The sequence below is a fragment of the Micropterus salmoides genome, unplaced genomic scaffold, assembly GCF_014851395.1.
Source record: "Micropterus salmoides isolate LMB-PRFRI ecotype aquatic unplaced genomic scaffold, ASM1485139v1 Ms_hic_scaffold_17, whole genome shotgun sequence".
Lineage (NCBI taxonomy): Eukaryota > Metazoa > Chordata > Actinopteri > Centrarchiformes > Centrarchidae > Micropterus > Micropterus salmoides.
The window spans coordinates 29185877-29203993 of record NW_024040817.1 but is presented as its reverse complement, the minus strand read 5'-3'; positions in this window follow the sequence as shown (position 1 = coordinate 29203993).

Below are 18117 nucleotides of genomic sequence, written 5' to 3'. Positions count from 1 at the left end.
TGTATACAGATGTTTGTGTAGTGTGTGAGTGTGTATATGTGGAGGTTAGTATAGGAAATGAGAAAGGAATACGTAAAAGAAAGGCACACAAAGCAAGGTCTGTAAGGTGCAATAGGTGCAATGTAACTTACACTGTCACACAGCACCTAGCAGTGAACTCAACCGGCGAGTTAGATTTGTAAATCACATTGAAAGTGGGTTACCTCCTTCCGCAGCGGATGCTAGAAACAGACGGCGGAGAGCGATGTGCGCTTTCTCCTTTTTAAAGGTCATGGTTGCACTTTGGGACTTAGCCAATAGAAATCCAGTGTTTTGCTTTCAACTGAAGTCGCACTGTGTGATTAACAGAGAGAGAGTTTTGGAGCTGTTGACTTTGTTACAGGTTTTCTTTTACATCCAGGCTGTCTTCTCATGCTTTTGGCTCTACATATAGACTGCTCCCTTTGTTCTCATGATGTCAGGTTCCGAAAAGAAAATCTAATCAGGTAGAATAACAGCAGCCAGTGTTACTTTACCCTTCAACGGCATTCTGGAACAAAATACTCCACATCCTCTTCATGCCAGTGCCTCAAAATTAAACGTTCAACAACCTGGTCATAAGTAAATTAATGGTATTTTTTAAATAATGATAGTATTTTAATATATTTAAGCAGAAATGTATGTGCAATAGCCAATTCATGCTCCATTATATGATTTTATCCAGTGTGCTTTGTGTTCTTGTCAACCTGATATCAGCAGTGTTACTCTATTATTCAATGAAGGCTTTGTGTATTCTTTGACAGTGTCTCCCATACATTAGCACTCTGTCTCAAACCCTGGCCTAATTCATTTATCTTTTACTAAATGTAGAAAGTGGCCACATACTTCAGTGATGAATGAAGTATAATTGAGTAAATTTTAGAAATATGTAAAGACAGCTGGTTTTCTTTTGTTCTCCCCTAGAAAATGGAGTCTGCTTAAACGAGACAAATAAAAGGTAGTATAAAATTAGGCTTCTAATCAGCTTATGTTTTATGCACAGCTTACACTTGGCCACAGTGTGAACTCACACTGAAGTATGTGTTCCAAACATCTATGTTGCCATCATGATTAGCCTTTTCTACCAGTTCTATTTCGTATAGGCTTTGCCCTCTAAGGCCATCGCTATTGGGTTTACCCCTACGCGCGCCTGCACGGCACTGATAAATTTTGTCTATGCCCACCCACAGTGTGGGCCACTCCTACGTCCGCACCTTGTGTATATATACAACAGTGAGGCCCAGCCTTCGGCTTCCATTTTTCTTCAGCACTGAGCTGTCTAAAGAGCAGAAGATTTGTCTAAAGAGCAAAAGACTTTCCAGCCGGAAAACAAGAAGAGTGTGAAAATCAGTGATATGATCACAGGCTGAAAAAGAAAACATTCATCCCCAACCCAAAGGAGAGAAGCTGCCGCAGATGATGTTATGGTTCTGCTTCTGAGAAAGCTTAATGAGAGAATATGCATGCACTGCTTGATTATTGTTCCTGCTGCTGTTGGGTCCAGAGGATTGAGAGTGTAAATTTACCATGTCATTATATGTTCATAAACATTCCTGGAAGGATTCATTGAGAGCGATGTCTTCCAGCAAGCCGGTTCGCACTGTCCATTCTGTGCCCTTCTCCCCCCTAAAGAGTGGCGGCGCCGGGCGGATAGCTCTGCCATTCATGACGAGGAGGTGTGGTGGTCCACCTGCTTTCAGAACAAAGCCCTCGATCTGCTGTTGATAGAACAGCGGGAGTTGGATGGCTCCACTCTTCCCATTCACGGGTCTCCAAGCGGCTCCTCGCTTCCCCCATTCCGACCTCCGATGACGCCGGCCTCGACGCTACTAGGTTGCCGCGGCAAGGCAAGCTAACAGAGAGCTAATGTTGAGCTAATAGATAGTTAACGTGACGCTCACATGCGGTCTGCCTGGATCAGCCGACCAGGGAGACCCCGTGTAGCCACGTTGCTCCACATTAGCTGCGGTTAATGACACCTAGCAACCGGATTGCTTGCTGTTGGCCAACCCTATTCGCTCAGAGCAGACGACTGGTAAGCTATGGGTCGGGAATGTGTGTTTTACCTTGTTGCTCCTTTTGTGGAAGTTGTTGAAAAGATGCTCTGTGCCTGCCTCAGCCGAATCAGCTACACCAAGCACACATTTCCCACACTGTGTGAGCCAGCTGCTATTAGCCAAGAGGCTAACCTGCAGCTCGAGCTCAAAGCAACAAGCACTACACTCTCTGTTCACGGTCAGAGGTCCCTTCACACACCCCTCCTCACAGAAAGTGTGTATGAGCCACACGAGAGCAGACACTTCGTGTGGACAGAACACTCTTCACTAACACAGTCCTTCTGTGTGTCCAGGGGTACCCCCTTGTTCACAGAAGGCAGGCCTTGTCATGAGCCCACGAATGCAGACATTATGCTTCATGTGGACGGGGTAAGCACACACTCAACCCCTGTGTGTGGTGTCCTATTGCCGCTCCCCGGCAACACCGCTGCGGCAGCAAAAAAGGACCACCAGCGCCACAATTGGCCCGAGGCTGCTGCAGACACAGCTCCCTACGCCATCCCCCGGCCTCCCCCCATGAGTTGCGGATGGGTGTCCTCCACCTGCGATGCAGGGGCAGCAGAGTGGCCTCACGTCATGGCCACCAGGGCACCTCATCAGCAGGTCCGACCACTTTCAGAGTAATACAGTTCCACCCCCCTTCTTCGCCAGGATAGAGGAAACGGTTCTCCAGGTGGAGCTCCAGGAGCTCCTACTGTAGCAGGCTATCTCCAGAGTACCTCTGGCGGAGGTAAACCGGGGCTTCTACTCCCTCTATTTCCTGGTCAGGAAAAAGACGGGGGGGGGGGGGTGAGACCCATCCTGGATCTGTGACTATTTAACAAAGCGATTATGGACAGACCTTGTCACATGTTGACAGTGAAGCAGGTGCTGGAGTGTGTGCGCCAGGTGGACTGGCTGACCTCCATCAACCTGAAGGACGCGTTTTTTTCACGTTCCCGTTATCCCAGCACGCAGGAGGCTCCTGCTCTTCTCTTTCCGGGGCGTCCAGTATCGGTACAACCACCTGCTGTTCGGTTACTTTCTGGCCCCATGCACCATCTCCAAGTGCGTTGAGACGGTCTTGGAGCTGCTGCGGCGGGTGGGCATCATAGTCCTGTTTTACCTGGACGATAGTTACGTATTGTAAGTATGAGCATGCCTATGAGTATAGGCGCAGCCCTCTAAGCAGTGGGCCTCACTGAGCCTTGGTTCTCAGTGCTGAAGAAAAGGCACTATGAGCCGAAGGCTGTGAATTGTTCCTAATGTAATGTTACATCTTGTTAATCTTCCTACTGAATTTAACATAATAAAGCCCTACTGTTGTGCTTTTTAATGATTGTAATAGTGAATAGAGACCCACCCAGCTGTCCAGGTACAGTGTTGATCCTTAATATCGTTGTCCTCTGTATCAATCGTCAGTGGTTCACTTTTACTCTTAGATCAGTAGACTTTAGCTTCTGTCTTTATTACCTTCAAATGCACAATGCAACTGCAAAATTGTCTTCTTTCTGAGATTGCTTTTTCCAAAGAATTTGACATTTCTCCAGGGAGTGCTGTAATAGACAATGGCAGCGCCATGATAAAAGTTGGACAGGTTCAACAGTTTGTCGGACTTAGCAACAATAACTAAGGGGGCGTGGCTTAGCAATAGGTCAATTGTGTGCGTCAGACATAATTAGCTACACGCTAGCATAGGCAGCGCAGGGCCTAGCTTTAGGGCTGTCGCGATAACCGCAAAATTGAAATACCGAGCTATTGGTCGAGCCTACCAAGAAGGATGGCAAGCACTGCAACAACCACAATGTTCATACTGTACACTTCAGGGCTTGTTAAATTAATAAATGAGTGCTTCAAAAGTTCCACAACCGTAACAAGCTCTGTAACGGTTCAAGGATGGATCGTCATGGGCTGTACGTGACCCGACTTGAAACTCTGAAGCTGTAAGTGTTGTCGTGTTTTGTGTTGTTTTACTGTTTATTTTAAAGGTTAGCTAAATTGGTGTTAGCATGTTAGCACACTCGGCGATGTTGGACTAACCTGAGGGACAGTCCAGAGAAACCGTGGACAGTAAGCCTCATTTGAATCTCACTAACTAAGGAGTGTAGTGTGTCAGATGCCTGCAGCTGTTTTTCATGTTGCTTTCTGTGGAAATTTGGTTATAACGTTACTACAGCGCAGTGGTTAGTTGTGGACAGCCATTCTGCTCCACACCGGCACGCGTGTGTTCATGCGCATGCGTTGCTGCGGTATGTAAATTGACTTGATAGACATGCCTTGGAGGTAATGATATTGTACGTCTGAAAAAGACACATTCAAACTACAGTTTGCTTGGTAATGTTGTTGACTAGCACGCAGCAGCTAGCATGCTCAGACCATAAAGCTGCTGTTAGCGGCTGGCTGTGCAGTCAGGTGACAGATACAGACACTCTTACTCTGCTATATGGCACCAATTTACTTTATTGATGAAAAATGCAATAATACCGCATACCACGCTGTTGAGTCCCAACATATTGCCACAATGGAAATTACTTCACCGCAACAGCCCTACCTAGCTTGGGGTTAATTATTTATTGATTAGCAGGGCTCTCAAGTCTCACGCATTCACCGTGAGTTCACACACTCACACGCCACACCTCATATTTCTCACACTGAGAAGTTGAGATAATGCCCTGCTATATACAATTAATGGACGATCATTTTTGTGCCGAGTTCATAGCTTTCTCAGTAGCCTACTAAATGCCAGAAGCGTTTAGCCGATCAGAAATTAAAATGTGTTGTTTCAGAGTGATCCAGCGTCCCACGACCCTGTACGCAGGATAAACGTTTGACGATGGATGGGAGAGCCTGCGATGGACTGGCGACCTGTCCAGGGTGCACCCCGCCTTTCGCCCAATGTCACCTGGGATTGGCTCCAGCTCCCCCACGACCCTGATCCCGCTGCAAGCACGTTTGTTACTAGGCAACATGGCTGCGCGCGCACACACGGAGTGGAAGCTGGAAGCGCAAGACCCGATGGATGCGGTAACTGTAGGTTTCTTTTTTTTAGCATTTTGATTTTATGATTCCTGGAGGAAATCACTTGCCTGTGATCAAAGATAGTGAGATGTTGGGGAGTACAGCCAATTGCATGCTAAATTATTATTGATGCAGTCAAAAACTCTCCAACCTCTTTGCAACCAGAAGCTTTGACTTTTTAGCCAGTGGTGAGCAAAGTAACTAAAACAAATAAAAGTACCAATACCTCACTGTAAAAATACTCTGCAAGTACTGCATTGGAAAAGTTATGTAAAAGTATGTAAGCAATATATTCTGGAAAATGTAGCCAATTAAAATAAAAGTAGCCTACTCAAAGCAGAAAGAAAAATGTCCCATATGAATGTATACTTTTATATATTATATCATTAATTATTATTCACCATGCATTAATGTGGTTTAACTATTTTGTATCAGACTGCAATTAATGATTACTTTTATTTTAATGAACTGATTATTTTCTCCATTAACTGATTGTAATAACTTCTGAAAATAGTGAGAAATGTTGTCACAGTTCCCAAAGTAACACCTTCACAATGCTCGTTTTTCAGTCCAAACCTCAAAATGATTAAAAATACTTTAAAATAATCAAGTAAAAGCAGCAAATCTTCACATTTGTGAAGCTAGAACCGTGAAATGTTTTTACATGAAAAATGATTAATACTAAATCAGTTGCCAATTAAATATCTGTCAATTAGCCTAACTGATGTAGTTCTACTAGCTGGATTTGTATAAACTGTTAAATTAAATTTATATCAAAACATCCTATTTTTTTTTAAATATTCATACATTTTGTGTGTAAAAAGCTTGTTTTTAAACTGAAGTTGTCAGATAAAGTAAAAAGTACAATATTTCCCTTTGAGATGTGGTGATGTAGAAGTAGAAAGTGGCATGAAAAGAAAATACTCAAGTTCAGTAGAAATACCTTGTGTACTTAAGTACAGTACTACTTTGTTAGTGTCCACCACTGGGCTTAGATTTGGCTACCTGAAACTAAGGAAAGGACTAGAGATGTTTTTCTGTATGTTGGCTCTGGACGGAAAGCTATCATCCATCATGATGGTGAAAATGGCTGGCCTTGAGCCACAGTGCTTTAAGTAGGAGCCCCCTACTCCTGTCATCAAGGAAATGAAATGTGCAACAAACCATTACAACATAAAACACCATTCATAAGCTGAAATGTGCAGCCTACTCAATACTGTAGGCCTATGTGCAGAAAGAAAAATGTCCCATATGAATGTATACTTTTATATATTATATCATTAATTATTATTCACCATGCATTAATGTGGTTTAACTATTTTGTATCAGACTGCAATTAATGATTACTTTTATTTTAATCAACTGATTATTTTCTCCATTAACTGATTGTAATAACTTCTGAAAATAGTGAGAAATGTTGTCACAGTTCCCAAAGTAACACCTTCACAATGCTCGTTTTTTCAGTCCAAACCTCAAAATGATTAAAAATACTTTAAAATAATCAAGTAAAAGCAGCAAATCTTCACATTTGTGAAGCTAGAACCGTGAAATGTTTTTACATGAAAAATGATTAATACTAAATCAGTTGCCAATTAAATATCTGTCAATTAGCCTAACTGATGTAGTTCTACTAGCTGGATTTGTATAAACTGTTAAATTAAATTTATATCAAAACATCCTATTTTTTTTTAAATATTCATACATTTTGTGTGTAAAAAGCTTGTTTTTAAACTGAAGTTGTCAGATAAAGTAAAAAGTACAATATTTCCCTTTGAGATGTGGTGATGTAGAAGTAGAAAGTGGCATGAAAAGAAAATACTCAAGTTCAGTAGAAATACCTTGTGTACTTAAGTACAGTACTACTTTGTTAGTGTCCACCACTGGGCTTAGCTTTGGCTACCTGAAACTAAGGAAAGGACTAGAGATGTTTTTCTGTATGTTGGCTCTGGACGGAAAGCTATCATCCATCATGATGGTGAAAATGGCTGGCCTTGAGCCACAGTGCTTTAAGTAGGAGCCCCCTACTCCTGTCATCAAGGAAATGAAATGTGCAACAAACCATTACAACATAAAACACCATTCATAAGCTGAAATGTGCAGCCTACTCAATACTGTAGGCCTATGTGTACACTGGAATTGTTTTCGGGCCAAATTTCTAGTATATATATAAATATTCTTTTATCAGATTTACCCATTGTTATACTTGTTTATTTGTTCGGGTTAATTATGAACTATAGGTAAAATTTAACTACTAGTAAAAACTTGGCTGGAGCCGCTGCTGCAAATATTTGAGTGGCTCCTCCTCTAACACGCGTTATCTCACTCTAAACTTTTGATAAAACTTGAGAGCCCCGTTGATTAGAATATTAAGAGATCTAACAAAGGTTGCATTTCGACAAACAAGCAACACAGAGGAGGAGGAAATTTCTACAAAAAGTTGTATTTTTAGTGAAAAATACACTGTGTATATTCCAGTGTATAGAAGGTTGCTATGGCAATTGTCATTATTGGATCAGATCAACTGGAGAAAGGGACAAACAGCAAAAGAATAGAGGAAATCTGACTGGATTTTATATGTCAAAACTAATTTCTTGGTTGTCTACAGCTGTACTATTGTAATTTTTGTAATTTGTAATTTATGGCCCCATCTAGCCCCACCCTACTGCTGCGGGTGACCTTGAAGTTTTATAGAAAATGAATCACTTCTCAGAACCTTTTCAATTCTGTATATCGTGCAGTGTCATCTGAAATACCAATGGAAAAAGCCACTAATAGACCACAGAGCCTGAAAGAGCTTAAAAGACCATACTGAATCTGTGTATGGTTCGTTCTTTGGTTATTTCGTTTCAAAACCAAATTTGGAAAAACCAAAAAAAAACAAGTCGTTTTTTTGGAAAAACAACACAGCTGCGATTTCTTCTATCTTTAATTGTGTGTTGTGTTGTATCCCCACTGGCTAACTAACTGGCTGCTGTACTCGTGCGCCTGTTGTTTGCAACAGCTGTGGTCTGCGTCGGGCTTCATCCAACCAGAGAGAATGATCACCGACCGTCCGCAGCACACCAGGTTGCTCCTGCGACCTCCTCTCCCTCGCCCTGTAGCCTACACTCCAGCACGCCACTCCCTAACCGGTAGACCTAAGATGCGTTGTGTCGCCAGTGGACAGTCAGTGGTCGCTCCCCCTGGCTGGATGAAGTTTGATGCTCCTGTTTTACACATAGCCTAATCCATGTGCCTACTGCAGCTGGTGGAAACAGTGTAGTGAAGCTGAACGAAAATTACCCGAACCTTTTAATCCATGTAACATTCGTTAATATACAGCTTGCAGATTTAACTAATAACAGTTCATGTTTGCTGTGTATCACTGAACTCATTTGATACTGAAGAAATCTTAAAAAACTGAGGATTCTTAGGCAACTTCTGAGGCGGATTATACCAGTGTTTTTGCATGATTTAGTCCTTTTACACACAGCATCATTATATATCGGCAATGAAAAGTCATCTGGCACCAACAAAAGCAGTGAACACTGAAACCTACCACCAGGGTCCACGCTATGTTTCATAAGCATATGCTCCCTCATTGTTGGAAATGGCCCCATGTTCCCTCATTTGGAAACCACTGTAAATTTCCTGAACCCAATGCTCAAAAACGTTAAAACTTGGAAAAATGTTAAAATTTGGAAAAAGCCCCATGAGCTGTGGCTCAGGTGGTAGAGCTGGTCGCTCACTAATTGGAAGATCGGCTGTTCGATTCCTGGCTCCTCAAGTCTGCATGTCGAAGGAAAGATACTGAACCCCAAATTGCTCCCAATAGCTGTGCCATTGGTGTGTGAGTGTGAGTATGTGTGAATGATTAGTTTCTGTTTCTGATGAGCAGAAGCACCTTAGCCTCTGCTCATCAGTCGATGAATGTGAAATGTAGTGTGAAGCGCTTTGAGTGGTCAGAAGACAAGAAAGAGTGCTATACAAGTACAGTCCATTTACCATCTTCCCTCAACATAACTACAACAGTCACAATTTGATTGTATAATAATGATATACGTGGTTATACCGTTCTTAAATTAAATGATGGCATAAAATATTCCAAATATCCTTACACCAATGTTGTGTTGTACTTTTTCAATGGGTTATGAGGCTAGGGTTCCCTAACTTGTAGGGAACATAGGGCTGAGTGAACATTGGGTTGAGGGAACCTAGGAGTATCACCTGCAAATGCAAGTATAGAGAGCAAGCATCAACATCAACAGAAAAATGTTACTATCTTTCTATGCCTTAACAGTGTCCAGCTCCTCCCTGTTGAGAGGACATAATGACTTACTCTCCCTGATTGAGGAGCTGATCTATCCCAACATCCCAGGCAGAGCATCAAGAAAAAAAAAATCACACACAATAGGGTGAACTCCATCTCTTTTAGAAGAAAATTATACTGTTGACTTTCATACTGGCCCATCATTTCTGACCCATGTCTGCAAGTTCGAGTTGGATGTGTTAACAACCTTTTTTTCTACATACGAGACAGAGAAATTAATATTATGACTTATAATAAAATAAATTCCTGTGTGATGACATAATTTTGTTAGAATTATATTAGAAAGAAACATTTAGCAATCTATCAAATACTAAGAATAAACACAGGCCATTTTATGGACTTTAAAATTTGGCATCGAAAAAAAAAATGCAATGAAACATCTGTATTTGTTTAGAGGTCATATTATGTTTTTGGCTTTTTCCCTCTCCTTTATTGAGTTATCTTTTTTGTGCATGTAACAGGTTTGCAAAGTGAAAAAGCCCAAAGTCCAGCCCAAAGGGAGTTCCCATCTCCCACAGAAACCACTGCCTGAAAACCGCTCGTTTGTAGTCCAGTCTTTTCGTCCACTTTGCTGTGATGTCACAGCAAAACATGCATCACAATGCTCACCAAGCGGCTAGTCTGACACGCCCTCAAAAACGCTGGTGGAAAAACACTGTGAACCGCAGCACAAAGTGACAAGACGTCCGTCTGCTGCCTCTCCTCTCCCTTCAACTAGCTACCCATGTTGCTAAGCTGGTAAGGGAAACATATACAGCTGAACCGAAGCCATGTTTACCGGCTTTTCAGGGCCCATCCTACTCTGCTTCTGATTGGATAGTAGTCCTTAAATAGGTACTGTGCATTAGGCGTGCAACAACTGTCATCGACATAGTGGACAAAATTCGTTGCCAGCGAATTTAATTATCAATTCGTTCATGACGTCATCAGGCCGTGGCGACGTCGTCAGCTTAACAGAGTAAAGTAATGTGAAAAGTAACGTTAAAGTTACTAAAACAACATCATAGCTGCAGTAACACCTTTACGACCTAAAACCTCCAGAGTGTGTCAGCATTTCACTCTTCACTCAGCCAGAAAGGTCGTGAACTGCAGCAAAGCTGAGCTCTCCTGGAAACACCGGAACATCTGAAGAGGAGGCGCGGAACGTCGTGTCTCTGTGGGTGATGAAGACTCATCTCGGTAAGCTAGTTAGCGAGCTAGCTTCATGTTAAAGCCGTGTTACTTCACATTATGAGTTGAAACATTTTCTAAACAGTTGGTCAATTTGATTGATTGTTACAGTAATGGTGCTGTAAGTAGCACATAATTATGATACACAACGGCCGCGTTCACATTCCAGATGTGCCCTGACTTTACAATCATAAACGATGCATCGCTCATGGCGACATTCCCAGCTGGAGAACTTGTTGCTGCCAAGTGTGCAAGATTAGACAACACCGGACAATTTCATACTTTCTTAAGAAGAAAAAAACAGCTCTCCCGTCTGTGCGTGAGGCGGCGGGTAATCCAAACTCCCTTAAAAAAATCACGGAGTTTTGTGAGTTGTTGAGTTAGTGGAAACTATATAAATGTTAAACACGGTCTACTACAAAAACTTTATTATTGATCCCCTCTTGTAAATCTAAATGCATGACGTTATTCCTTTCTGTGTACAGCGTCAGTTTGTCTGGGGGTGTTGCAGTACTGGCGTGAAAGCTGCTCCGTCACTAAACAGCAGATCAGCTGCTGAGATCAGGACTTGATTTCAGTGGAACTTTCTGTTGCTGCAGCAGAAACGTTCATTAAAAGACGCATTTTTGAAAGCAGTATTTATTTTATTGCCTTGACTGTTAATTAGCACATGCCTAAAACAACCTCAGGTTTAATTTAAAAGGCTAATACCTAAATGAGAGGCATTGTGTCATTTTGCGATTCATTATCTGAATAGTCGATTATTCGTTTCAGTAATCGATAGATTAATTGATCAAAATAGTCGTTAGTTGCATCCCTACTGCGCATGTGCAACTCCCAACAAAGATAGTTTAGAAATTAGATGCATCACTCTATAGCTAAAATGGAGCGTTCAACACAGGGTGAAAAGAGGAGCTGCAGCAATGTGCGGTATGACAATAAAACCACGTAAACCTGTTCTGTTACAACCCCTAAATAAGATTTAGAACCTGAAAATGAGCAGAATACCACCTCTTTAAGATGTATTGGCACTGAAAAAAAGTAACACTGAAAAATAGTGATTTTTTTTGCATTCTCATGTGTTTTCAATGACAATCTCCTGATTTATTTTTCAGCTCACTCTATCTTCAGCTTGTGTTTTTTTCATGCTTTCATGTTTTTCATTGTCACTGGTATTCAGTTTCAACAGTGACAGAAAGTTGAAATAAAAAAAACTCCACTGTCACAAAAAAAAAACTGACAGTGGATAAAAACGTATTGAAAAAGAATGACATGAAAACACCGTCGGTAAAAAACACATCGGGATGTAAAAAATATCAAAATAAAATGAAATATTGTTTCACATTAGGTGTGTGTTTCAGATATAATGTTTTCATATAAGGTCTTGGCTCCATAATTTTTGACCCATGGTGTCCAATAAAAGATTACAATATGTTGTGCATCAGAGGGTTAATTACAGTCCTGGTCTTGACCATGAGCAATAATGAATCAGACTGTCTGTCTTGCTCATTAGATCCACAGACTTCCATTAAATGTGTTTCTGCTCGTCCACTGAAGCTCACAGCCCCTTGAAGTGTATTTAAATTCAGAGCAACCCTTACAGCTCGCCTGATGTGATGGCTGGGTAAACAGAGCGGCAATAAACAATTACTGTTTATTAACTTTATTGAAGGTGTCCTGTATGACAGCTGAGAAGACAGTGAGATGGCCAGTGTTTGCAGACTGCTGTTATTTTAACAGTGGCACAACAGTTACAGAGAAACCTGTCATCTCATATTTTTTCTTTTAAACTTTTTAAACTACAATTATGAGAAAAGTGGGATTTCGTTTTTGGCAAGTTTCAACCCTGTGCGTTTATACTTGTCTGAGGTCTGTCTTGTGTGTGCGAGTTTGTACCAGCACATGTCCCTTGAGAGGAAGAAACAAAAATTGCATGTCATTATAAAAAGAGGTTCACACAACTAAACAATGGGTAAATGAAACAGTGAGCTCTCAAAATGTCAGACCAAAGTCATTTCTTTGACATTTATTCAAACTCTTTCATGGCATTTCAGTGGAACGACATCAAGTGCTCTGGCCTGCTATTTCATACCGACTTAAAACATTTGTATACCTCCTTGGTTATTTTGTTTTTTTTTACAATGAACAGACATAGTTTCCTTAGATGCTTAATGCTATAGATTAAATAAAAATCACACTCTGCCCAGAAGGCAGAGGTGGAAAAAATAACAAAAACAAAAGGAAAATCTATTTCCCCATGAGCTTTTTTTATGGCCACTGCACAATGTCAGTAGGAGCTCCGAAATAATTTTCCACATGCAAGCCCAGCACACACACACACACACACACACACACACACACACACACATCTCGGCTATGAAGCACAGATAATAACACCACCCCACATTTCTTGACAGCTGTAGCAAATAAATCAATTTTCCACTTTTTGGGGGTGTTTTCATGAATAAGAACTCCAGGCATGAACAGGACAATACACACTATACACTCTGCAACAAAGTGCTTGTTTGATCATAAGCTCCATCTTCATAGCTGGTTAATAAACTTATACTGGGTCTGTCTTCGTGTTCATAATTGCAGGGCTTCATTACTTTTGATTCTGTTGCTACAGCTCGGGAGGACCATGTTTGATGGATGTCTCCTCTGCTAATTGACGCGTTGGGATTTAGTGGGAATCTGCCCCTCCGGGCCCCTCGGGTCCAAAATTGAACTTCATTTTCAGGCAGGAAACCTAATAGCTCCCGCAAAAGATCTTTGTGCTTTTTATATCCTCGAATGTTAATTAACATGGATGCCGAGACTACCGTGGTTAACCAGCTTTAAATATTGCTTCAAAAAAGTGAATGTAAGCTTTATGAAAGATGATGCCGACGTGGACGGAGAGTTAATGTCGCAGTGGATGAGAGGAGGTGATATGACCAGGAGGAGACTCCAGCTCAGGCTGAATCAAGTGGCTGTTATTGCTCAGTGATTTGCTTGTCATGCCTCTGTTACATTGACCTCAATCACAAGAGCACACTTAATATTCCTTCCTTCCTTTGTTATACAGATTCTGTATATAGTAGGCTGTATTTCATGGTTACACGCTCTACAACCACAGCTCAGATATATGACATTCATAAATATTCATCATTCTCCGGTACAAGGCGCAATAGAAACTTTTCAGTTACTAAATCAGAAAGGGTATCAAGAGAAAAGATGATTTTATTGTAACACCCATACGTACTGATGAATTGATCAAAGAACACCCAGCGGCATAACAATCAATATTTTTTCTGATGAATTGCTGTTTGATCAGTTTAAGGAGAACATCAAAAATAGCAATAACATGCCAGTTAATGTCAATAGTTCCATACTTAAAGGATAAGCATGGCGATATTTAAATTTTTCTTCTTGTCAACAATGAATGCCTAAGGAGCTGCTGATCCAGTTCTACACAGCCATCATCCAGTCTGTTCTCTGCACCTCCATCACTGTCTGGTTTGGATCTGCCACCAAAAAGGACAGGAGCAGACTACAACAGTTAGCGTTGTCTATACTGTAGTTTGTGTTAGTTTTTGTTTTATTATTGTGTTATGGTATTTTTGTACGAGTAAGCACATCGTAAGCAATGTACAATCCTGAGTCGAAACTGAAACGTGGATTAATCCACTGCTAAAAATAGTCCCCAACAAATTTCCTCCTGTTTAAATAACATTTGATACAAGATATTTAAAGGGTCATTTTGGCATTTGTGTGTGTGTGTGTGTGTGTGTGTGTGTGTGTGTGTGTGTGTGTGTGTGAATGTGACATATTGGGTCAAAAGATTTGAAATTGGTCGGTGCTGAGCGAGCACATTGCAGTCGGCAGCAGTGATACAAGGCTGCAACGTAATCCTTATGGGCAATTACGCCCGTCAAAGTACGTCCACTAAAGTAGTTATTGCCACTGACAGGCAAAGATTGTTATTACAAGTGTCTGACTATGCTGTGGAGATAGAAACGGTCACAATGTTTCTCTTAATTGGACGTACTTTGACGGGTGCAATTGCCTGTAAGGATTACGTTGCAGCCCTGTTTTTTATTGCTCTAACCATGATTTTTCCACAATCTCTAAGAGAAAAAATTACATTTGCTTTCTTGGGTTGAGTCTTACAAAGATAGTCTGGCACATAGTCCCCTGTAAAATGTCCAATTACCTTTTATGCTTTTTATACAGATTAAAGAAACAACATACAACATGTATATAAAGAGCTTTAAACGTGAAGACAGGCAAATTTTGTTAACTCTAGACAAGACCAGCTGGTTCCCCCTGTTTCCAGTCTTTATGCTAAGCTAAATGATGCTGGGGGCTGTGAAGAAATTTTATTTTGGATCAAACAGAATGGACAGCCTAATCTACTGATTATAGCACCATCCCTTAATGAACATAAATGTAAATCATCCTCGGTCAAAGTAGGATATTTTTAAATTCTACACTAAGGGCCTGTGTCCACCAAAGCGTTAGTCTAGCAGGGAGCGCTAGCGGGCGTTTTTGAGGCCAGCGTTTTTTCCGACTCCTTTGGTTGCTATGATACATAAAATCTGTGGAAGTGATGTTGCAATTAGTTCTTCCTAACTTTACTGGATGTAAAAATGTGAACACAGAGTAGAGGAATCTGCTCTGGCCCTTGGTCTGTATGAAGAGAAGGCTGAAGCAGTATGTGGGTACATGAGATTTTGTGGGTGAGGAAACACCTCGGCGAGTAGGCCTACCACCTTTTGGTACAAGAGCTGAGGTTGGACGAAGCCCGGTTCCAGGATAGTAACCGTTGCTACGGTGTGGTATTTGCCCCAGTGTGATTGGACAGCTGAGTAAAAATTGACAGTGACAAGCACTGCGTTTTTCCCAAAGTTGAACATTTTTCAACTCTTGGCGACCGTAAAAAGAAGCTCAGCGCCTCATCACGCTGCTGGTGTTTTTACCATGTTGTAAAAACACAGCGCTCCAATTGCAACGAATTGAAAAAAATTGAAAACGCTTTGGTGGACACAGGCCCATAATGCTTTTCATTTTAAAGCAAGTCAGTTGAAGTTATTAAAAAGCAACAAAATCAGCGTAGGGAGGAGGATGGGGTGGATGCATGGGTCAACAAAACATACTTTATGGACTTTAACATGGGGGCAAACAGCAGTCAATGTTTTTTTAAAGCGTGACGGCGATCGTTCCTTAACCTTTACATGAATTTAATGATTTTATTATCGTAACCATGGCAACAAAAGTCCCCTAACAAAGTGGTCATTACCTCGGGCCTACACCAAACATGTACCATAGTATTCTCACATCATAGAAGGAATTTGATTTGTAACGGTTTCAGAAGTCACAGAAATGACATTGTCCTCCTGATGAGAATGTCAGATAAGAAAACACTTCTGTGTTGTTCTAAAGGGCAACAACAAACAAAGTATTCTGTGGTTTAATTTGGAGGCCAAGCAAAGTAATAAATTCACTTTTATCCTTAATCCACTGATCGTTATGTGTTTGGTCTCCTTTTCCGTCTTAAAAAAGACAAACAACAACTACAGTATGTCTTCATCAAGAGTTCATTAAGTCATGTTAATTATAGTGGATTTATCACGGTTTCAACTCACACTTTATCTTTTGATAAGATATCAGAGTGATTGCTTTGTGTTGCTGCAAGCTTCAATATTCCTCGCTTGCTTTTGTAAAATAGCCTAATTTCCTTGGCTCTGCAATATCTCACAACCTCCAGAGTGGCTCCAATACACCTTCTTAGTGCAATTAAAAGCTGATAACAGGTAATTAAAGTTGCCATTGTTTACGTGAAACACTGCTGCTAATTTTCCTGGGCCGTGGAGAAATATCCATGTGTCTATATTTATCTGCAACCAAACAGCTGATGATTCCATCTTTTGTTAGATGCGAAACTAATTCACATTTGGAGATAAAATTTGTTTGGCCCTTTGTTTTCTGGTGCAGTGCAATAACTCTTTCCGTTACTGGCAGTATGGTGGTATTTTGTTGTTTTTACTTATTTACATATTTTAGTGAGCGACAAAAAGATAACAGAGTGTCTAATTGGAGATAAACAGGTTGATGCTAAAGTCAGTAATTAGCAAGTTTTTTCTGCAGACAAACAAATAAAGAATGCAGACTGTGGCCCTTCATTCACAGGGCTCCTATTGTTAAACTTTGATGTGAATTCTTGTTGTGATGCACCATTTCATCTCACTTTTGTTCATGTTGAATATTTATTTTGGAAAGACTTTTGGGAGAGAGGTTGGACAAACAAGTGCTACAAAGCTGATATCACAGGTGACAGTAAATTTCAGGATGCACATAGGACTCTTACCGTAATTTACATTCAAATCCACATAGCAGCTCACGAGAAAAGTGTTGGCTTTGCAGCAGATTCATAATCCGTCTGTGGACCAACAATTCCCCGACTTCCCAAGCCAAGCCAAAAAAGAACTGGAAAAAAAGCAGGGGCACTTTCCCTCTTTCAAATGCAGAATAACCACTCTCTGCCTCCCTTATTTGCCTCAGCTAAGCACACATGAGAGCATCCATTAGATCCCATCTGTTCATTTATACACAGTAGTCATTCTGTATAATTTATATAGGTCTTGTCCCTGTAAACTATTCACATATTGGTCCCTTATTAGTTTTGCTCAGACTGTGTAATGGAGCAGCAAAGCTTCCATTATGAATCAGTTGAAATGCCTGCAGACAGACTGTCTAAGGATACTGTGTCTCTTGATTGCTTCAACTCTCAGCAAGTTGTCTTTTCTATCAGGAGAAATAATGTATTCATCTGCAACAAATAAGACAGAATTCAAGGTTAATGTGACTATAACTGTTCTCAAGGACTGCTGTAGTGACAACTTTCAGCTCCTCTAATCTTCCGATACATTATGCCAGCGTAACTTTTGCAAAATATTATGACTCTGTTGTTGAACTTTGAAAACATACCCTGTGAGAAAGCATCTTTGTGGTTTTCAAAATACTCATTAATTTACATATGGTGTGCAGCTCTAGCTAATGCTCATGATGAATAGTTCCACAAAGCTCTAAAGCATTCAATATGAAATGAAGAAATGAGATATTATGAAGGAATAATGTGAATAAATTGTATAAAATATACACTGTTAATTATTTTAAGCTGGTTCCCCTCGTGCCTTACAAATGTGATTTCACTGAACTAAAGATGAATAATTGGTTCAAAGAAAAAGAAACTGTTCAGTCGTGCTGACATTTGTCACATACATACATTTACACGTTGTCATTTTGAAATGTCAGTTCTTCACTTGTCACAAAGAACTTGGCAGCCACTTTCCATATTTCACATACTTTTTAAAATCCCAAACCACGATCTATTCCTTGGCCTAACTAAATAGTTTAGTTGCCTGAACCTGTCCAAACTGTGACCGTTTCCCAAAATTAACCACGTTTAACGGCACGTGACTTTGGTCTGGTAGCTGGACTAGTACTTTCCAGTGGTAATATATGTTGTTTTGGGGAATGAACGGTCATATGTGTCGTTTTGGGACAATTGTCATTTGGTGAGGA